The 22,954-nt window shown below is 43.7% G+C and overlaps 1 protein-coding gene across 3 annotated transcripts in view; it reads right to left on the bottom strand.

Annotated features, from left to right (window-relative positions):
• Positions 1-9,047, bottom strand: part of LOC119646311 (prohormone-3) — a 188,052-nt gene extending 179,005 nt beyond the window's left edge. For 2 of the 3 annotated variants that reach the window (XM_038046728.1, XM_038046729.1), the window contains exon 1: positions 8,756-9,046. The gene's annotated coding sequence lies outside the window, so the exon portion shown is untranslated. Of the gene's footprint in view, positions 1-8,755 lie in introns of all 3 variants that reach the window. The other variant, XM_038046730.1, reaches the window with a different exon arrangement.
• Positions 9,048-22,954: the final 13,907 nt, after the last annotated feature.

Below are 22,954 nucleotides of genomic sequence, written 5' to 3'. Positions count from 1 at the left end.
TATCGGGCCACGATCCCAGTCAAAGTGGCCCAGTGCTACAATAAAACATCTGGCCCTGTCATCTGCGGTGGCCATAAGCAAACAAACATCAGAATATCCACGGATATTGCCGAATGTATATAACACTTACTTATTCGAAAGACTACAGAGGGGAGGGGGGTTACACGTAATAATCCGAATACAGACCCCTTTGTACGATGATTGCACCTGTTAAGCTGCTTGAGAAAATATTAAAGCCCTGGTTGGAGCAAGCTATTCAAAATTCTGGCGAGATCCATGAGAAACAACACGGGCTTAGACCTGAAAAGTCAACTTTGCAAGAAGTCGAGTCGGCTAGCGAAAAATAAGCTTGACTCTGAAATTACCCTGAAGACGAGTAGGCTTACTTGAAACGCTGGGCATCCGAAGCGCATTCAAAAGCCCCATGTGGTCTGATGTCATAGAGACACTAGAGGGCACTTTCGAAGTGGTCGGGTATTTGGTAAAGGTACGGTACATCTATCTGAAAGGCTGGGAGCTTATATTTGAGATAAGAGAAGGCATGCCAAGAAAATAAATAACGTCTGCTGGATCCCAGGGATCCATTTTAGCACCGACGGCTGAAGTATAATGTACGACAAAATTCTTATTAAAGAAATGTCGGATGATACTCATTTCGGAAAATTTGCCGATAATATTCCACCGTAATATCTGTCCGCAGTATCAAAGACGCTAAGGATTTGATCATGGTTTGCAACTCAAGGTTTGAACCTTGCTAACGAGAAAACCTAACTTATATTTTCATTGCGCATAATCTTTGACCGCAGGCTAAATTGTTGGTCTCAAATATACGGTGGCTAAAGTAAGGGAAAATGGTAGCATACTTTGTAAGCTGCTGAAAAATGCCGGAGGTCCTATGCAGAACATGCGTAAATTTCCAGCGGCAAATACGAATTCGGCGCTACTCTATCCTCCGTGAAATACTTCAGACACCGGGGGATGACAAAGAATTATCTTGACTCTGCTATGTCACATATATTCACTCCTGTAGTATAGGCTTAGCATATTGCATAATAGCTGAACTAGCAGTTATTAGCGGCGCTGTTCCTATTAGTGGGGCCTGCAACAGCATGGGACTAGGCTGAAAATGGCCGGTGGACACATAGGCTTATCCCAGACACAAGTATGTGGACTATGCGGCACCACGGTGAGACGAGTAACGATCTCAGTTCTAAACCGGGCACGGTGAATACAGGAATTATCAAGACCGAACCTATAGGTCCAGATAAATTGCTCGATTATCCTACGTGTGAAGGTGGAGCCAAAAATGCAGAACACGTTTTCTTCGTCTGCCCAAGATTTAAAAGCTCAGCTTGAAACAAAGCTACATACCCGTTTAACGTGTAAAATCTGCAATGTTGAAATGGATCCACTAGCAGCTAAAAGCAGCAGAAGCGCAGCGGAGGCATAGAAGAGAAGCTACTGTAATTAACGGCCCGCAAAGTGGCACCTGGTTTAGAGTGAACAGCTAAGAACTAAACAGTACTGCGAAGCAATACCAGAACGGTGGTTCCGCGGGGAGAGAGTGGAGAAAATAGGAGAGGTTTTAGCCGATAAGAGTCCGGCATGCGTGTCCTACATTCCAGATGCGTATCCATGATGTATTTCCCCCAGCCAAAAAAAGAAAAAAGGCAGACAGACAGAGAAGCAGTACACAAAACCTTAAAAAAGAGAATAGTTGGTGCCATTTCAATATGTTAAATCCTATCTGATATGTTAAATCCTATCTGATATTCTTAATGGTCGCGCCTGCTCGACAGCTCGATCAAAAAAAAAAGAAATATTGGATTTCGTTCCAAAAAAAAATGTCAGTTAATAAATAACATAGCTGATGCGGCTGAATGAATCCTGGTCCTTTCGAGAAATAAGCAAAGACTTTTGGTGCATAGGCAGCCTCAGGACCTAAGCAAATTAATCTGAGCTCCTTGTTTGGAGTCTTACGCCTACCTTTACTGCAGAGAGTAAAAGTGTCGTCGACGGTATTGCTATGGTTGGCAAAGCACATCAAGACAGCAGCAAGTGGAGCGGGCCGCAAGATTCAACGTAAGTCGCCCTAATAACAAGCCAATGGAAACTGAATTACATACATCGAAACTCGAGTTAGAAATCAGACCATAGGAAGTAAGGAGGTAGTTAAATTCATACTTGGGGGCAATGCTCGCTAATTAACACTCCCCTTGCGAAGGAACACACTTCTCCCACCGGTGTTTCCACCGTGTCATGCATCTGTTTTATAGATGCTGTTTGATTGATCTCCTCTATCGTTTGAAATCGATGTCCTTTCATTGGGTACTTGAGCTTTGGGAATAGGCAGAAGTCACACGGAGCAAATTTAGGGGAAAAGGGGGGTGGGGAAGGGTTATCATCGAGTTTTTGGCAAAAAACTGACGAATGAAATTTCATGAGAGTACGTTGGTCCTCCTTCATGTCCGTGACAAAAAATGTGAAACAGCTGAACACTGGTTTGGAGAAGGTTAGAGCAACAGAACAAAACGGAGATAACTGACGAAAAATAAGCGCCGAACCGAAACTCCTAGAACTTTCTCATCAGACCCCATTGTAAGAACCTTCTTCGTATCGTAAAAACAAAAAGGCTAGTAATAGCCACATAAGACTAGTAGTATAATTGCTAATCAGCTCTACGGAGTAATATCAAACGACAGTTTCGCGGAGTTCGGAAGAAGCGTATTAATATCTATTGGCAAGAAACTCGAAAATGTGGTGGCAAAAGCATACATAGAGCTGTTGCCCAAATTGGCATCTCTGAAAGCTTTTGTTACATCTGTGTTATTTCAGCCAATGGCACTATTTAATTGTACAACGCATTCGCCCTGCAGATAGGTCCAATGTCGGTAAACTGCTTAATTCAGAAGGTTGTAATATGACTGCTGACGACTATATCGTCTTTGAGAGTGATTTTAATGATCATTTCCGCGAAAAGCACACGACAGCCGTAGCCCCGGGGGGAAGAATAGGAGCTCTGATCACGCAATAGGGGTAGTGATTTCATTGTCGATCCATATATTTTATATATGTGTGTCTCATTTTTCCAATAATAAGACGCAAATCGGCCCCATTCCCATAAGACGTAATCATTTTCTCCCCGTCATTTATGGGAAAGCCCGTGATGAGACCAGTATTCTTTAACAATTACCGTTGATTGCTGGCCTGGAAATCAAATTAACATTCAACCAAAGTGAGGGATGCACTAGTTCACCGCGATTTAGCGGTGGCAATACCACGAGAAGAAATTATGTGATATAGCTTGTACATCTCTCGACTATTACTAGCGTTGATCCACGATGCAGCCTGCGAAAGCATCAGTGCTACCAGGCCTGGTAAGGGGTTCAATAGACAAGGCACTTGCCTTCGTAATGGTTATATCCAAATAACAGTGTGAGAAAAAATGAATAGAAAAGAAAACCATTACTGTTATTTGCGTATCCCATTGTAAATATCTAGGACGACGAGATTTCAAAGGGAAAACTTGTTCACCCACCACCACCACAGAACTTGAAGAGGCAATGAAACGAATGTAGCCGGGTGAAGCAATAGAACCTGATGACGTTCCAGGTAAGCTATGGAAGGCGAAGAGCAGGGGACCCAACTCTCTGGCTCAGTAAAATGTTCAATCAGATTGCACCAAAAGGAAGCCAGTCAGTCAGAATGTTGTTGTTATCTAAATTTTACTTTTAAACATACTCTATTATCAAGATCTGTGAATATACTAACGCGATATATCATACATTACATTCCTGTATCTAAAGAAGACATTTGGCCTAGTGCCAGTTAAACTCATCTAGAATGTACAGTGACAACATCTGGTATCAGAGGAACTCCTGTGCAGGATTTATTGCTGCACCTGCAGTTACTGCAGATCTGCTTCTTTCACTTCTTCCATTCGTACGGAAATCTTGGGAATCCGAGACTTTAACCAGAGAGTTGAAGGGCTGCAAGCTTCAGGTATTAAAGATTTTGAGTATTTCTTTTATAAAGATGTTTGAGTGTGGATTTGTTCCATTAGTACGTAGCGCCTAATATATGCATATATTATGTGAGAATATCCACTTTCGCGTGATATTGATATTCAAGTCTTGAAGCGATAAATTTAACCAATGATAACTTTGTTAGTAATATTGCGATTTCCACTAAAGGATAATGCTCAATGTTATAGCCTGCATTAGTACATTTTGTGGTGGTAGGATAAACTTAAGGGGGCTTTTGAAGCCAATTACTAAAAATTATTGTAATGTACTATTATTAACTTTATTTGAACAGATATCCGTATGGAAAGTATTTCGGAGCCAAGGCACCATATTATGGAAGACTCCTGATTTTTTCAGATTTTTCGGTTGTGTAGTTTCTGAAAATGAATTCGTTAAAGAAATGATCACTTTCAACCCCCAGACTCCCCACCTTTCCAACAAATGTCAAAACTATGACCGGCTTCGAAAAGTACTAACCGAGACCTTTTATTTGATGCCCGACATGATTATATTTGGTGAAAAGAAAATTTACACCCCCCTTTTGTCTGTATGGGGACATGTTTTACACAAAACCTTAAAAAGGGCATCTGGTTTAATTATGACAATTGGAGAGGTATCTGCGTATTTCCTGGCGTCGCAGAGATAGAAGCTAAAATAATCCTGGAACGCACCAAAGAATATCTCGAAAGCAGACTGGTTTCCACTCCGGATCCTCCTGCATCGACCACATCAATACCATACGGATCATTTTGGAACAATGCGCAGAATTTAGATTTTCGCTGCACCTCCTCTTCATCGATTCCGGGAAAGCTTTGGATAGCATGAAAAGTTAGTATATCTGGAGTCTTCAACGTAGCAGCGCGAGCCTAACGGGAAGCCGTAGGGGGAGCTGAAGCGCATTTCAGATAAACGCAAGCGATGGTGCGAAGGTGTGGTTGATGCGCTATACCCCACCAAGGGATGAAAGGCAACCATATAAAGTACAAATGTATATTTCAGTCGCTCTGTGTTTCTGTCGATGTTGTTCATTATCATAGACACTGTCATCAAACACCGAGTGCCCTGATTTATGCAGAAGTTGTTTTCCTAGCGTCTCACCATAGAGCTGATCTCGAATAACTTGTTCAAAAGTGGAATGATCGCCTCATATAGCATGATTTCCGACTGAATCCGAATAAAACCGTGCTTTTGACTACCAAACAAAAGGAAACACGAAGTTCAAAATTATCACTGTTAGTAATAGCGACCTTCCAGAAATTTCTCTATTCAGCAGCGCAACCTGTTCAAGCAGATTTCAACTGAAGAATTTGCGTATCCACCACCTCTCATCGCAACTGAAGTCCAGGAAGCAATAAAACGGATGAAATCGGGGAAAGCAACAGGACCTGACGACATCGCATCTGAGCTCTGCAAAGTGAAGAGCTGGGGCCCAACACTGTGGTTCAGGGAATTCTTGAATCGAGTTATTCAGGAAGGTAGAACACCATCTGACTGGCAACAAAGTACCACATTTCCAACATCGGAAAAGAAAGGTAGTCGTCCAGCAGAATGTTCAAATTACCGTTCGATTCGGTTATTTTCCTGTACCATGAAGATTTTTTAACACATTCTTGATAACCGATCGTGAGTTAAGCCGGATTTGTCAAGAACTGCGGAATTACTGACGCAATACACACTGCGCGGTTACTCATGGAAAAGCAAGCGTTTGACCGTGTGCCACACGAAATCATATGGTACACTTAGTGCCAGAAGATCTCGTGCACTGGGTTCAATTGCTCTACCACGATCCGAAAAGTCAAGTTTGAAGTATGGCGAGTGTATCAAAACCGTTTCGTGTCTCTGTTAGTGTTCGTCAAGCAAGCGCCCTTTCCCACTTCTCTTTGTTTTTATATACATTGCCTTATGCAGATAATGTTTTCCTAGTGTTTAATAGCAAAAATGATCTCGAGCAACTAGTCCAAAAATGGAATGATCGCCCCACGTAACACGGTCGCAGATTGAATCTGAATAAAACTGAATTTTCGACGACCGATCCCATGAAACAGACACAATACTTCCCCCTTATCAGCCAAAGGAGAATTGCGTTATGAAATTGCTTCACACATTAATGCAACCTGAATTAAGTGGCGTTCCAAAACTTTATGATCGACGTATTAACGAACGTTTCAAATCTAAAATCTACCGCAATGTCCGCCTTGTTGTTCTCTATGATTCTTAGTATTGGCCGACTACAAAAGATAATGAACGGCGTCTTGCGGTTATGTAGACAAAGATGTTGCATTGGACTTGTGGGGTGATCACATCTGAAATGAGGATATCAGCTTCGATAGCACGTTGAAAACCGGGTGATCAGAAGTGATGTCACAGGTAAAAGCTTGTCTGGACCGTGAGCATGCCGGTCAGGGTTAGTAAGCGACAGCTTTACATTTTCATTGTTACGTCTTCGATGGTATGGTCACGTAATTCGCACTAGCGAAAATTCACTTGCCAAGATTGGTTTGAACATCGAAGTCGATGGTAAGCGGCCAAAAGGCCGGCCGACACAGTGGTGACTTGATACGCTGGATGGAGATTTAAAAGCCTCGCGATTGCATCCAGATCAGGCATTTGAGAAAATAAAATGGCGAAACCGATCACGACGAGCCGACCCCGCTTGGGAACGGGATAAAAGCTGAAGAAAAATAAGAAAAACCAGCGCATCGTGGTTAGGATCCTTTACAATCGGCGCTTGAGCAATTTTTTCAAAACACAAAATCTATCGCAGTATTGTGCACCCCGTTGCCTTATATGGTTCCGAGTGTCGCTACGGAGATATTGCATTGGATCAATGGCGTAACACATTATGATTAGAAATGAGAACATCCCCGTTCAATATGCTGTTGAACCGATCGTAGAGGAATTACGGGATAGGGGCGTCATCGATGGTATGGACATGTAATTCGAGCTGACGAGAACTCATTTGCTAAAATTCGCTCAATCATTGAAGTTGATGGAAAATGATAAAAAGGCCGTCTGATTGCTTGATACGCTAACTGGTGAAATAGGAGCCTCCCGACTCTACACAGATCGAGCCTATGATAAGAAAAGTGGCCAAACCTACCTTTTTAGCATCAGATCGGATAAAATAGGTTTTTATACTTGTCGATAAACCTAGACTTGTCAATTTAGGGGAATTGATCTGGTATTTTAACATCGAAAATATTTTTCATTAATAATTATCATCAGCAATCATCCAACGGCAACGGTTTTTTTAAATTTATTGTTGAATCTGAGAATTGGCATGGAACGTGGAGTTCTCATTTATGTTTAGAAAAATGTGTTAACCGATAAAGGCCGCTTTGGAGAATTCAACCTTTACCAATTAATTATTATATATAAACTTCTAAGAAACCCTCAAAGTCATCTAAGTACAATTGAGAAGTTTTTAGTCATATTCACACGTGTGGGTAATAAATTAATAGAGAAGACGTATCTGGCCAACTCCAAGTAGGTGGTTAGACCCGAAATTTAAGATCTTTAATTCCGAATATAAATACACATCGCTTTATTCAGTTTGAAGCGACGTTTCAATTTGCCACTAACTATGGAGAAAATATATTTTTTGTTTCCGGGCGGACGATCAGTTAAGTTTAGACAAAATTCGATATAATCACTTATTGATAATGAAAGGTTTATGCATGCAAAGTTGCATCTGGCCTTCTTTTCTCTATCATTCAATTCATTCTGAAAACCTTCAATAAGGTACTTTCCTTTCCAATTAATGTGGAGCTTTAATTGCGCTTGAACTACGTAATCATTGAAAAGTAACCCTTACATAATCGAGTTATACAATCCTTGTTTTGAATAAACTTTTATTTTTCTTTTCTTGAAGTTGGTCCAATGGCTCAAATTATCCTTCATAAAACTTTTTAACTTGTTGGTGAATGTTATGAAGAAACGCCAAAAAGTCAAGGCTACCAGAGACTTAATCATAAAATCCCCATTGAGATTTCTAATCTGATCTAATGTGCAATTTTACGACTCTTTCAAAATCTTTCTTCAATAACCACCAATTACCTCAGCCATTTTTTTTTACTTTTCGTCCTTTGGCTAAACTTTACTTCCAAAAACCAAAAAAAAACGAGCAAAACAGAAAATAAATGAAAAGTAATTGAAGATAACATTTAATATCCAGAATTGTTGATTACACAATTTCCATGGAACTCAACCCATTGTCATCTCTCCCGAGAAGTTCAAAAGTATCTTCCGCAAAGAAAACCTACCAACAACGGCACAAAATCTTAATTTCTTCTAATTACTCAATTGAGTCTACCGTTACAATGGCTGTTGTTAAGCCCTCCACCAGAATCATTTTCTAGAACAACGTGCTGAAGATGGTACTTGAAACTTTTACTTTTTTGTTACGCCAGCGTTTGTTCGGGACAATCACGGAAAAGTTCTTTCGGTGTTGGTACTCCGTGGGAACAAAAGCCGGAATTTTCTTAAAGACAAAGCTAGAAATGGTACCGTGCACAAGCAAAAGCTACATTCGAATTTATTTTCTGTAGCCGGGGGTGTTGCGCGGAAAAGCTTAAGGCAACCGTTTCCCATCTCATCGATTTTCCCATAATGTTACTCTTGGCAGGTCGATGTTTGCCAGGAAAAGAATGAATGAACGAGAGACTGAGGTAACAAAGATGAATGTATCATAGTTACTGGAATGAATGAGAGAATGGCTACTGCGGTCTTACCTGTTTCCCAATGAATTTTCTGGGGTCGGTTGCGAGTACGGTTCGGCCCCGGCGACACTATGCAAATCGCACTTAGTTACACTTTGTCTTGGGCACTCAGTCACGAATCACTTGTTAACGTTCCGTAGAACGACAACTTTCACTCTATACTCTCTGGGGTATGGATAATAGCACTCGAATAATTTACAGAGACTAGTTGTGGCGACCTAACCCACCAAGGAAGCTTACAACCGACTGAATCGAAGGACGCGATTGCTCTGCGCTAGGACAAGGACTGAACGATCCAGGACGCTGCCTGCTATAGCGCTAGGAAGCATTTATGTAGGATTCCAGTTTTGCAGAATGAACAAGTGAGTGGGGAGCGGGGGATTTACATGTGTCGAGTTGTAGAGAGCCTGGATTGTAAGACGCGTGCGTGACACCCCCGACCACCTGCAACGTTCGATGATTTGAGTGAGGCTGGAGGACTATTTGGAACACTTACAGTCGAGTGCAATATAAATCGTTCGGGATTCTGACGGCCTAGGTGGAACATGTTCAATGTTGAGGTAGTGGTGATAGAAAAAATGTAGGAATTATTATTTATGGACTGTAATACCCCCTGTGAGGTATGAAATTAAAGTGTGATTATACAGAGAACAGCTGTGATACCCTATCCAGTGTGGATTGAGCGAAGATTTGGGAATATTTAGCGTCTGAACAATTCAAAATACATTTATGGAATATTAAGATATTTAATAATAATAAGATTAGCTTCAAAATAATCAGTTTTGATTACAAATGCAGAGGGTATCATAAAAAACTTTATTAATTACTAAATATAGTTGCAATTCGTGGGCTAGCATTTCGAAATTTCCTTGTTAACGAAACCTTCTCCACGCTCTTCGGTTCCGGGCTTATTGCCTACAGTGTTTGGGTTTACTATATGCACTGGAATGTGCATATATTCTTTGGTAGGGGTATCGAAGGGTCCCAGAATAACCACTTTCTTCAGAGTGAGCGAGAATTCCAGTGCTACAAGCTGGATGTTATGGTGTTAAGCAGGGTAGGGGGAGGGCTCTGGAGCGCATTTCACCCACTCTTCACAAAACTTGACGGTAGTGAGGGTCGATGTGGTCCCAGACTAATGCTTATGGGAACTGGAAGACGCACTCTCATTACTTAAGAGCCTATTGGAGAAAACTTCTTAAAAGAGAGTTTGTGATCATAAAGGGTGATCTAAATGGGCTTTTGTGATCCAGCTAACATTCGACAATTGGGGAAATATTTTCCTGATCGGACGCATATGTTTTAGATAGTCCACCTGAGAATACTGATTAAAAAGGCTCCTCTCTCTGGAGCTACAGAGATTGTTGACCACATTCTGGAAGGGGAGTTATAACACTTTTAAGAAGATCTTGATCTTGAGCTTTTTGAGGAAATCCTGAGTTTTCTATACCGACGCGAACAGATTCCGATCGATCAGCCTATAGTTATATTTCCTTTTATTAAGAACACATTTTATGCCATTAAAACATTTTTGTTTTATTATTTTTAATAACTGTAACTGAAAAACTAAATTTAAAGAATTTAAAGAATCGCAAGGATTCTTCATTCCTCAAATTCTGACTTCTCACTTAAAACAACTGACATTAAATCTCAATTAATTTTTTTTTAAATTCATCGTTTAAATTATGGCCTGCTCCGCCACGGAGGACACCGATGGTGGCCACTGTTAATCGGATTAACAACATTCGAAATAAATTTCGAATGTTGCTAACCCCGCTGCGCCACATCACTCCGCCCCCAGATGAAGTCTAGGGGTTTCAGCGACTGACTTCGAAACTGCGTTCCCCATTATACGGCAAAGCAAACGCGACGTTGATTTGGGGCGCAAACGGGCTTCAGCCTGGATAAGTAGACAGCCTTTTTCTGTCCCCGATCTCGAGCTGGAAGAAATGCACTCCACGTTCGAGAACACGGTACGGGCCCTCGTATGGAGGCTGCTGTGGCTTCTGGACAGCATCCGCCTTGATTAGGACGTGCGTCCAGCTCCTTGGGCGCGCAGGCAGGTGCGGACGAGTGTGGTGTGGGAGGTGTGGCTTTCAAGTGGCGAAGGTTGTCCTTCAGCAGGCGCAGCAATCCCGAATCTGTGAGACCCGATCTCTTGTCGAAGACCGGATCACTTGGGAGTAGGAACAGAGGCAAGACTTGAGTCCAGGATGGATCATCGCGAGCCATAATGGCGGCTCTCAGCGTCCGGTGCCAACGTTCTAGCATCCCATTGGATTGCGGGTGGTAAGCCGTAGTTCGCTGGCGTTTGAATCCCAGGAGTTTGCCTAACTCCGAGAAAAGGGTGGACTCAAATTGCATTCCATGGTCAGTGATGATCACTGCAGGGACGCCAAAGCGAGGGATCCACTCTCGATAGAGGGCTTCGGCACAAGATTGCGCCGTAATGTCTTTCAGAGGTATTGCTTCAGGCCACCGCGTAAATTTGTTGATAATTGTTAGGCAATACTTGAAAACGTGCGAGTCTCGCCTACCATGTCAAGGTGTATGGTGAGGAACCGCTTGGTAGTGCGGGAAAATGAGCCCGCTTCGCATGCCTGGTGACCTTACACTTCTCAACGGCTGCCAGACTTGATTCACTTTTTGGTGAAGAGCAGCACCTACTGCGATGTCAGAGGCATCAACAAAAACGGCTAGGGGTGCATCTTGTCGAGGCAATACCAGCAGTGTAGCATCAGCCAGTTGTTGTCGGGATTTATCAAACGCGCGGACAGCCTCTTCACACCACACAATCGCTCATGTGTCCTTTGTTTTGGAGCCAGATAAGTACGCGTTCAAAACGGATTGGTGTTGGGCGGCCTTGGGCAGGCAACGACGATAGAAGGTTAGCATGCCCAAGAACCTCCTCAACTCCTTCACGGTTTTCGAACGCGGAAGCTTGAGATCGTTTGTCCCTTGTCTGGGTCGGGCTGCATTCCGTCAGGGGAAATGAAGTGGCCGAGGAATCTCACCTGTGTTTGGAGGAACTTGCATTTATCAACGTTTAGCACTAAGCCTCAAGGCAGACGTTTAAAAATGCACTCGAGATGGGCTAAGTGCTTAGACTCTGACGAAGAAGCGACCAAAACATCATCCAAATATACGAAAGAGAAGTCGTGGTTTCACAGGACCGAGGGGATGAATCTTTAAAAGGTTTGCGCCCCATTGCACAATCCGAAAGTCATCCGTGTGAACTCGAAGTGTCCAAAGTGTGTGCATACTGCTGTCTTTGGAATGTCTTCTGGAGCTACAGGAATTTGGTGATACGTCTTGGTTAAATCCAAGGTCAAAACATGCGGCAGTTTGCGAGATGATGCGCAAAGTCATGGATGAGTGAAATAGGATATCTGTCTGGAACAGTCTGCGCGTTTAGCCTTCTGTAATCCTCACATGGGCGCCATTTGGCTTAGAGACCGTATGGATTGCGAAAGATCAAAAGCTGTCCGAAGGTCTGCAGATACCCTGTTGCATAAGTTGTTCAAACTCTTTCCGTGCAATAGCCAGCTTCTGGGGTGGTAGGGATCGCAGCTTCGACAAATTAAGGTTGGTCGTGGGATCTACAAGAGACTTGTTTTGCAAGTCCACCAGCAACCCATAGTGATACAAGAAGTCTGCGCCTAGTATGAGGAAGCTCCAGGATGAATCGCCACGAAAATGTCCTACGCAAGCCAAGACTCACGTCCACTTGCCTATACCCGTAGGTGTTAATTCGGGAGGAATTTGCTGCCGCCAGTTTAAACAATTGAGGAAATAGTCGATGGGGGTACGGGAAGAACCGAAACCTCCGCACCAGCATCTACAAGATAACTTCGCTTGTTGAGAGGCTCATAAATTGCTAGGCGACGTGGCGTTGCGTTCTGGCCGGTTGTCGCCAGAACCCCCCGCGGACCCAGTTTTTTGAGGTAGGCGCGAATTTACACGGGGTCCATTGGGTGGTTGTTTCGCCGAATCTCAGATGGTAGCAACAAATATTTCGGTCCGTAGGTTGTCCTGACGACCTGCTACCCGAACGCCCTTTTCGAGCAGCGGACCGGGAGCAAACCCTCGACCTGGCGTCTGAACAAATTTATTAAGATTAGATTGTTTTTTTGATTAGCCGATGCATTTACAAACACATGAGTGTCAAAGCCTGCCCGTGCAGAGGCAATACGTGTTGCAAACTCATCAATATTAGTCGTAAATGTTTTTTGGATTCTGATCGTGTAGTCGTTAATGAATTACAATCCATAAGTTGATAATATTAATTCAAGCGATGATGCATGTTAACATTTTGAATCGTTATTCAGATGAATAAATGATTAAGATTTATTTTAGGTTTTACTGTATAGTCGATGAGATCCGGAACATAGGATGTATTCCAATATTAGTCAATAATGTTTTAGTATTGTGCATGTTTAGTCGTTATTGCATTGATGAAGTTAAAGTAATGTTATTAAATTTCCATCCGACAAGGCCCAGAACGGAAGAGAAGGCCGGAAAACTTGACACATGAATGCATTAAGGCTGCTCGATAATATGAAAGCATCCGACAAAGTGAGCAACTCTACTCACCACAGCGAACCATCGGAGCGCAGAGGGACCCGGATATATCAATGCCAAGAACCAAAGACGATGGTGGCAGGAAATGCCGCGCCACGAGACAAAAGGAAAACTATCATAATCTGACTCTAGCCTCCATAGAAAATATAAAGGCTCATCAATCATGCAAGGATCCCTACTCAGCAAAATTTGTTGAAGGTTCAAATACAGTACACAAGCGGCCTCCGGTTTAATTGTAAGTAGAGTCGCATGAATGTTGGCGAAAAAAAATGTCCTTTCACCCGTGACGTTGCCAAAAAGACATCCTCCCACTCCTTGTGTGTGGGACAGCCTTCAGAACATCAACAGGGAGGGCTAGACCAATCTCGTGGGATGTGAACAGGGGCTCGCGGATTTCTACGTCCCGGGCACCAGAGAATTCTCAGTGACTTAAAACAGGGGTCAAAGACCAGGACGTGTATTTTTTTCACTTGGTATTGCGATCGTGAAGTCTGTTTGAGTAATTTACAAGTCTGAAGAGAGTCAGTAATGATGGCAACCTTCTCCTCACTCATACTGAAAGGCATCTTGATGGCCTGAAGCATGGCGGAAAGCTCAGCCGCCAAAACCGAACTAACATTTAAGGAAAAACCTGGGTCCCGTCCGGACCAACGCACAGGCTGGACCATCACGTCAGAAGGCAGCATCCGAGGCCAGGACCAGAAAACTTCTCGATTCAAGACTATTGGCCAACCTACTACAAACAGCCGTCAAGTGGACCCTGCCAAAGGTTCCTCCCAAATCATAAAACAAGATGATCTTAACCTTATTTTAAATCACGGGAACTTTATTGGGGTGTCAAACAGATTTTGGAACGACCTATAGATCGAGGACAGACCATTGTTAGTATCCGGGTTAGTTTAAGAAGTTTTTTGGACGCCAACTGGGGCCTTCTGAAACGTAGCGGCGGCTCCATAGGCAAAACAAAAATCTGGCCCAAGGGAGCGGTTGTGGTCAATTCCTTGGATCTTTTCAGAATACAAGTGGATATAAAGTTAAGTTTGTTTTCAAAGCATCTGCACGGATTCATAGTGGCCGTAGCTGCATACTCTAAGATATGCATTACCACCGATCTATAGAGATTGATCGCCTTCTAGGGTGTAAGGCCCCACGAAAAATCAGTTGCAAAATTAATCAGCTTGCCGGCCTTTAAGTTTTTCGGGATAATACGGTTCAAATGATCTCTGACTGAACAAGTCCTCGTTATTTTACTACCTAAGAAGCTGATGGACTTGACATGAGCTTTATTAACTTTAATGAACACTGGTGTGACCCTGCTTCTCTTAAAGGATATGAATTGGAATTTGGTTGTATTGACTGGTAGGTCCATTCTATGGGACTCATCAACAAAGAAATGAACCTGCCTTTGTAGGCATTTAGAGGTTGAAATCCAATTATCTTTGGTTGCCAAAATAAGGAAATCGTACGCGTATTGGAAGATTTTAATACTGCCAGAACATTCATTGTGCAGGGATGCTGCATAAGGTCAAACAATATTGAACTTAAAGCGCATCCTAAGGGGATGCCATTGCCGACCTGAAGGCCGTTTAGCCTTAGTTGAAGGTGGAAAGGTTCGAAAATTTCCGCTGGCTAACATCATACGGTTATGTGAGACTTTTATTCACTAAAGCCAGCTCCTTCTCCATCAATGACCTGGCGGGACTGCCATTTCAGTTAGGATCAGCGTGTCGTCATTTGCTACACCCCTCCGAAACTCCTCATTCCTCATCAGATTGGATCGCCTTCATTATTTTTCCCACTGCTCTCCAAGCTGTTTCAGAGGCTACCATGCGATCCACAATATTCTCAGGTGACAACCGTGCCCAGATATACAAATTGATCGATGCCTTCGATGATCTGCCCATTAATGCAGATAGGGACAGTGCGATGACCGGTCAGACTGAGCACCTTGGTTTCGTTTTGTTGTTTATCTTCAACATGACTCTTCTCTCCAAATCTTGAGCCATTTAGTTAAGGTCCATGACCTGGGGACTGAGCAAACAGATGTCATCAGAGTAGTCGAGGTTTTTGAGAAAATATGTCGTTATCTGAATTTCTTCACGTCTTCCAGAAAAGGCAGCACGAAGAACTTCACCGGTAACAAGAAGAAATAAAATCGGCGACAAAATGCAACTCTGGCTGACACCGTTTTCGACCTCAGAATCCTCTGAGATTTTATCTCGGTGCAGTACGTGCATATGGCGCTCGGATGTAAGCTGTTAGTTTCTCCGGAATGCTGCTCTTGCATAGAACACTTCAGATACAGTCCCTGTTCACGCTATCGAAAGCCTTCTTAAAATCGATGAAGAGCTGTTAAGCCAACATTCAAACTCCGTGCGCTACTCCAAAGTAGTAAGTAGGATGTTGATCTGGTCATCGCACGAGCAACCGAAGTGGAAACCAGCCTGCTCTCTGTCGATCAAGTTTTTGACATGTTCTTAAGTGCGATTGTCACACTGAGAACAGGTTCTTTTCATTGGAATTTTGACGATCTTCGGCCTTTTCCAGGTTTTGGATACCCAAGATTTTCGTACGAGTAGAAGTAACAGATCCGCAGTAGTTGCAGGTGAAATAAATAACCCTCTAGGGAGATAAGGATGACCGACGTGCTCCTCTGCTTGGAGAACAGTCGGCATCTGCCTGTTATAGTGACTGGCTATTTCAACCACAAGAGGCGGAACCAGATGTGATACGATTAGGAATTTTGGTGAAAAGTTATTTCCGCCTATTTAGTTGCTCGTCATTGTGAGTGAGGAGTTGGTCTTTAACGTCAGTTACAGGACCATCGAAAAATTTCTGACCACATGCAAGCTCTTTTTGAAATCATTGCGTTTGCAGAATTTGCCGCTTCCCTCACCAGTGTAATAGTAAATCCCCTTTTGCCTCATTTGACACTGCGCTGAATTTTCCGGGCTCTCGCTTGGTATCGGAGTTCGAGTGCGTTACCCCCATCATCACACACAGCGGTCAATAGAGCCTTCAACCCCTTCCGTTTGTCGATCCGTTTCGACATTGCGCAGTCAGTCAGATATTAAGACGACACTTCCGGACTTGCCCGATGACCTGGGGAAAGAGCATTTTTAATGGCATCACAATCCTCTTCGATATTCTCAGGCAGATTACTTAGTGTATTTGCCCCACTTTCGAGTAGCGACGGGGTCATACAAACAGTAGATGTTGAACTTATGACGTCGCAGCCATCCACCCACTGGTGGACTCAACACGGAAGTCAATGTAAGCGATCATCGAATGCTGATCCCTTCCGGGAACGATGCCCTCACCTGTTTTGTTGCGGACATCCAGGAGACAACTCCTAAACGAAGTGGTTGATATGATTGCTCATACGTGTTGGTCAGTTGAAACTCAGCTGACCTTACATCAGGCTCTGTGCTTGAACCTTGTGCCGCCAATGCGGAGATGGTGGAAGCTGCACTAATGCATAACCCTCCACCATTATCATTACGGTCTCGTTTCCCCATCACATATCCGAGTAAAGTGGTGTCAAAACCCACTTTGGCATTCATACTACCCGTCATGATCACAATATCACCTGTGGGAAGCCTCTCCTGAAGTGCAACTAACTATTCATACAAAACATCCTTCTCCATTGTATCCATTGGTGTATAGCAGTGTATATCCTCGATCGGAATCTTGCAGTTAGAAATCTGTCAGAAACCGGGTCCCACGTCGAAAGAGCACATCTTATGATTGCCGTAAAAAATAACCTAACATCGGATTCGCACCTGCTACCACTTGGATTTCCAGAGTACAAAAGCACATTGCCGCAACAGTGAGGGGAGCACTCTCCTGTCCTGTCCTGCTTATATCTCTGGAATTCTCGTTCGAGCTGTAAAAAGCGAGCATTTTAGGGACCCTCACTATTATTGTTGAGGAGCGTGCATATATTCCAGAAACCAATCATAGTACGTTTTCTATGGCCCAAGGTCGTAGCCGCGAGGTCCCTCCTTATCCGAGTCGTTTTTGACATTTCGGTGTCAATGAAATTTCAAAATTTGCAGGTTGCTAGCTCAACGATTTCTATCCCTTTTAGCTGCCTTTTATGGCAAGCAAGGAAGACTTTGAGTGCATTCTTAAGTCCCAACTCACAGGGCTGATTGAATGATCTGGCAAAACACCGCTGTTCCTCGCACATGTTGAATTCTGAACACGTCTTGACTTTTGCCGTATCGCCGCAACCGACTGCATACGTCAGAAAGTTTCTGCGTTAGTGTCTTCAGAATTTTAGCTAGGGGCGTCTGACTGGAAATGCCATCGTTACGGTGAACTCCCTACATATTATTATCCACCTGTCTGATGGTTTTGACAGGGCTAATTTGAGTCAATTTAGCAATATTTTGCCTAAATAAGTCGCGCCCACGTTCCAAGTGAATATTCCTTGGTTTCTCACTTCAACCACTCAAGCTAATAATACGAAAGCGAGTTTTCTGATCATGCATCCTGACAGTCGCAACTCCACTACAATACACAAGTGACTTTAGTTGCATTGGCGACATATTGGCACATCGTTCGCGTGATCCTGTTAACCGACGTCACCGGGCGAATCTGATGCTTCGCGGGTGCTTTTTCGAAGCGGCCGCCAACTCCTCGAAGGCCTTCAGCCTCGGCAAGGATGTCTGCTTGGGCCCACTTCGGACGTCGAGCTTAGACGAGTGCTGCCCAATACGGAGTCGGCGAGGAGGCGCAGATTCTCTCCATAAACCATCTTCGCTGAGCTAGCCGCGAACTTCTCTTGTTGGGCTGTGCCGAAGCCGAGGAGGGCGAAAGGCAATGCCCGCACCCATGACGGATCGTCGCGTTCAGCATCCGGTAGCAACGTTCCTGCATACCATTGGACTGTCGATGGTATGCAGTAGTCCTATGTCGTTTAAAACTAAGGAGCTTTCCTAACTCGTTGAAGAGAGTAGATTCCAATTGTATTCCCTGGTCCATGATAATAACGGTTGGAACACCAAAACGTGGAATCCATTCTCGACAGAGGGCGGCGGAACATGATTGCGTCTTAATGTCAGATAGAGGTATTGCTTCAGGCCACCGCATAACCTTATCGATGATTGTGGGGCAATACTTGAATTCGTGCGAGTCTCGCAAAGGGTCGATGATGTCGAGATGGATGGTGTGGCACTTGGTTGACCTAGGGAATACACCGATTTCCTTTCGAACGTGCTTATTGACTTTGCACTTCTGGCACGCGATGCACTGTATGGTTCCTATGTTCATGGATGGCCAAAAGGATTTATCAGTCATTAACCGGTTCGTCGTCCTGATGCTTCCCTGCGAAAATCGGCCGAAATGAATGGCCTGGGTCCCTTGGCTGAGGTCTCTCAAAGTAAATAAGAGTTTGAGCCAAAAATAGGAAACTCCTTGAATTTGTATTTGCAGTTTATCTTCAGGCTCTGAAGCTCAGCGTTGGCCTTTTGTGCCGCAGCGATTGTCGTATAATCAATCGCGGCGGGGACTGTGTCCTCCGAGAATTCGAGACAAAACGTCAACATCAACATTGTCTTTTCCAGACACGTGGAACGTGAACTGCCTGATATAACTCAAGTGCCGAAGTTGGCGAGGGGACGCTTTGTCGGACTTTTGCCTAAGCGCGAACGTAAGGGGCTTGTGGTCCGTGAACACAATGAACGGCCCGCCCTCAAGGGAGAAACGGAAGCGGAAGCTCACGATCGTAGGTGCTGTAGTTGCGTTGAGCTGGTTTGAGCTGTTTTGAAAAGAAACTCAACGGTTGCCAGATTCGATTCACGCGCTGGTGAAAAGCGGCGCTTAGCGCTGACTGAGGAAATGCCAGCAGGGTTGCATCAACAAGCTGTTGTTTGACCGATTTAAATGTATGGATGGCGTTAGCAGACTATGCAACCTCGTGGGAGTCTTTAGTTTTGGGCCCAGACCAGGCATTCAGGATCGCTTGGTAATGAGTGGCAAGAAACGACGATAGAAGTTTAACATTCCCAAAAACCTTCGCAGATCCTTTGCCGTGGTTGGTAGGGGAACGATCTTTTTCGCCTCATGGGTCAGGTTGGACATCGTCAGGGGTTATCAAGTAGACGAGAAATTGGAACTTGCATTTTTAGGACATTTTAGGACAAGTCCGGCCTCAAGAAGACGTTGAAGAATGCACTCGGGATGTTCCAAGTGTCGAGATTCTGAAAAAGAAGCGACTAAAACATCATCCATGTAGCCGAAACAAAAGTTCAAGTTTCGTGAGACAGCAGCGTTGCATAAGCGGAAAGTCATAGCAGTGAACGCGAAGAGTCCGAAAGTTATGCCGATTATCCGAAGTGTATATAACCACGAAATCTATGAGCGATAGCGTGACCATCTGCTTGCGGATAGAATCCGGCTCAATAGGTTGTGTTGGGCATGTCACTTAATCCGTATGAATGAGAATAATCCAGTCGGAAAAGTCTATAAGGGCAATATCTATGATAGAAAAAGAAGACGAGGCAGACCCTGCCTGAGATGGAAGGACGGCGTAGGTCAGGACTCCAGACAACTTTTAGGGATATCTTGGTGGACCTCCGCGGAAAATCGGGATGTCTGGAGTTCCTTATTAAGGCAGGCCTAGACCGGATACAGGTTGTTGTTGAAGAGAAAGTGCTATGTTAAAGAATCCATGAATGGTAGAATCAGTAGTCTGACTTCCATTACCCACTGTACTTCCTACCCTACCACCATTTCACCTCACTTTTTCGATCCCTAGTAAACTATAGTTCCTTTGCTACCGCATTTTACTAGGAACTACACAAGAGCTCATCCTTCTATGTGTGCCGGACATTATGCCGTAAAGGCTTGTAGATGACGCTAACTATTTTTGCTCCCCTTAAGCTAAGGGAAGTTTACCAGTCATGCAATAACATGGCTAGATAAGAAATGATTCAAATGTGTATGCAGTGAATATATACTTGCGCACGTATGTATCTACAACGACTGTATATACTAAATATATCATAGTTAAGATTCAATGTAGAACGTAGCATGCATGAAGGTCACACGAAAACGATTTCCTCGTCCGCAGTTAAGTTCTTGCCATCATGAAAACTCATTCTTCACGTCAAATGCAGGTTTTCATTCAAGTGCATGTCCTGCCTGTTGAGTCAGAGAGTTTCGTTTATCCTTTTGTATTAAGTATGAAAGAAACTTGCGTTTCAAAATAAGGGTTGTTGCCTTATTTGACTTCAGGGTTAGAGTTGTAACCTTTCTTCCCAGCCATTGTTTGAATTTGGGTAACGTCTCTGCTAAACATATTTTTCCGAAGTGCAGTTTTGCTCGAACAGAATTATCTAAAATGGTCAGGGTTGGGGGATGGAATGAAAGGGAATATTTCTCGAGAGCTTTATTTTTTTGGCAAAGAGTTTCACATGAATGAACCTGAAAGGATATATAAACATAAAACTCATTGAGTTCGGAATACATTTCAGCGGGGTTCGCCATTGTTTGTGTAATATTCAAGGAGTCAAGCATATTTTGCTTAAGGTCAAATAATAAATATTTATATTATTTAAAAAAAATCATTTTTTGTAAGGAGACAGCGATGAATATATGAAATTGAAATATTGAATCGAAATTGTTTTCAGTTTTTATTGATAAAGGACAATACCTTTTTCGTATTTTATGGCTTTATGCCAAAGGTCAAAGGCTTCAACCGTAGAGGAGTACTTAATTCCGAGGGGGATGATAAGGGGGATGCGCCCGCGATTATTTCCTTGAGTTGACTCAGACTCCCGTTTATAGCTTATTCGAATGAAACCCCAACATGCGATATAGACCCTCTGCCATCAGTGAGATTTCGACCAGCATCCTTCATCCCCAAGCTTAGCGCTTTGAGGTTTTTTGGTATTTATTCTCAGAAAGGTCCAGCCAGCATTCAAAGTCAAATTTGGAGAATTCTGCTAAGTAACGGAATTCTTGCTTTATGCATTATCTTTATGATGTTGTGGTATAGTCATTCAGGAGTTTCAAACGAAGTCAGAAATTCGAAGTGGAGGCAATTACCAAAGGTATAAGAAAGAATTGAATAAATAGCACAGAGGTTGATAATGACCTGGTTGACTACAAACATTTTGAAGCAAATTGATAAATGTATGGATCTGAGAGTTCTGTTAAGTGGAAAAGGTAAGTAAGTAATGTAATGACAGGTAGTGATTGATGATGGTCAAACGACCCTCCAGAGGTCTAGAGAGGAGAGCGATCCTAAAATCCTCAAAAGGTAGCGAAATTGGCCGTGAAGGTCCGCCGGCAAATATTAAAGTTACAATGAAGTGCTCCGTCGACATGTGCTCCGTCAACATGTGGCTCGGAAATGTGAGTGGGGAGGCACTTTGAGCAATTCGATCTCTCATGTGTCAGTATACAAAAAATCACGTGGCCTTTATGATGCGTGGCTCTGCACCGGATCCGGGAAAATGAACGAATAAGGGGATTCGCGCGAGCCTACTGAAACAGCGTTGCGCAAGGTAAACTGGAATGAAAGAAAAAATAACATAAAACTGCGGAGCCGAGTACTGCGATCGAAAGGGAGAATCCACGACCGATTACAACCATGATCGATGTTTCCCCTGCTTCAGATGTATGGTCAGGCGTGGTCTTTCGAGGTTCCCACCCTGCCTTGAGGCAACTTTCTCACTGGCAAGGAGTCAAGGGATCGTACAAGTGGTCGATGTTGTGCTTGGGGGTTGCACGTCCCCATCCCTGTGAGAAGTGGGTTGAACAGCACGCAAGCGAACATAGGGGACCATCAGATGGTTATCGGTTTCGAGGCCGATGTCGGTGCCTCGCTTGCGACGCACATCCGGGAAACAACTCCCAAATCTACTACTGATCGCAAAGTGGTCGATCAGATTGCTCATACGGCGTCAGTCAGTTGAAAGCCAACTGACAGCTCAGTGCTCAACAATGTGTCAACAATGAAGAGTGACGGTGGAAGTTGGAGCAATCCACGAACCTCCCACCATTATCGTTACGGTCGCCAAAACCGAGCTTCCCCATCACATGCCCGGGCAAGGCGCGGTCAGATCCCACCTTGCTATTCGGATCACCCACCATGATCACAATGTCACCTTTAGGAAGCCTACCATGAACCCCCATTAATTGCTCGTAGAAAACATTCTTCTACATTATATCGGAAGTCTATGTTGGTGAGTAGTATTGTACAATTGTGATGCTCATTAATCTGGATCGAAATCTCGCTGTTAGAAATCTGTCAGAAACCGGTCCCCAGATCCAGAGAGCGCACCTTGCGGGAGCTGTCAGAAACAACCCGATACCGGATTCGCATCTACTAGCACTTGGTTTTCCAGAGTACAAAAGCACATTGCGGCAAGAGGGAGAGCAGTGATCTCCAGAATCTCACCATGTTACTTCGCTTAGGCCCGGAATGTCCAGTTTATATCGTTTTAATTGCCGCTCAAGTTGGAGAAAGCGAGCATTCTGAGGATCCTCGTTATCGTTGTCGAAGAGCGTCCAGAAATCAATCACAGTGGGTTTTTGATAGCCAAAGGTCGTAGCCGTGAGGTCGGTCTCTATCCGTGGCGTTGTTGACGCTTCAATAACAGTATAGTTTCAAAATTT

The sequence above is a fragment of the Hermetia illucens genome, chromosome 1 (genome assembly GCF_905115235.1).
Source record: "Hermetia illucens chromosome 1, iHerIll2.2.curated.20191125, whole genome shotgun sequence".
In the NCBI taxonomy this organism is placed as follows: domain Eukaryota; kingdom Metazoa; phylum Arthropoda; class Insecta; order Diptera; family Stratiomyidae; genus Hermetia; species Hermetia illucens.
The sequence above is the reverse complement of the archived record's forward strand: the minus strand, read 5'-3'. Positions and strand labels throughout refer to the sequence as shown.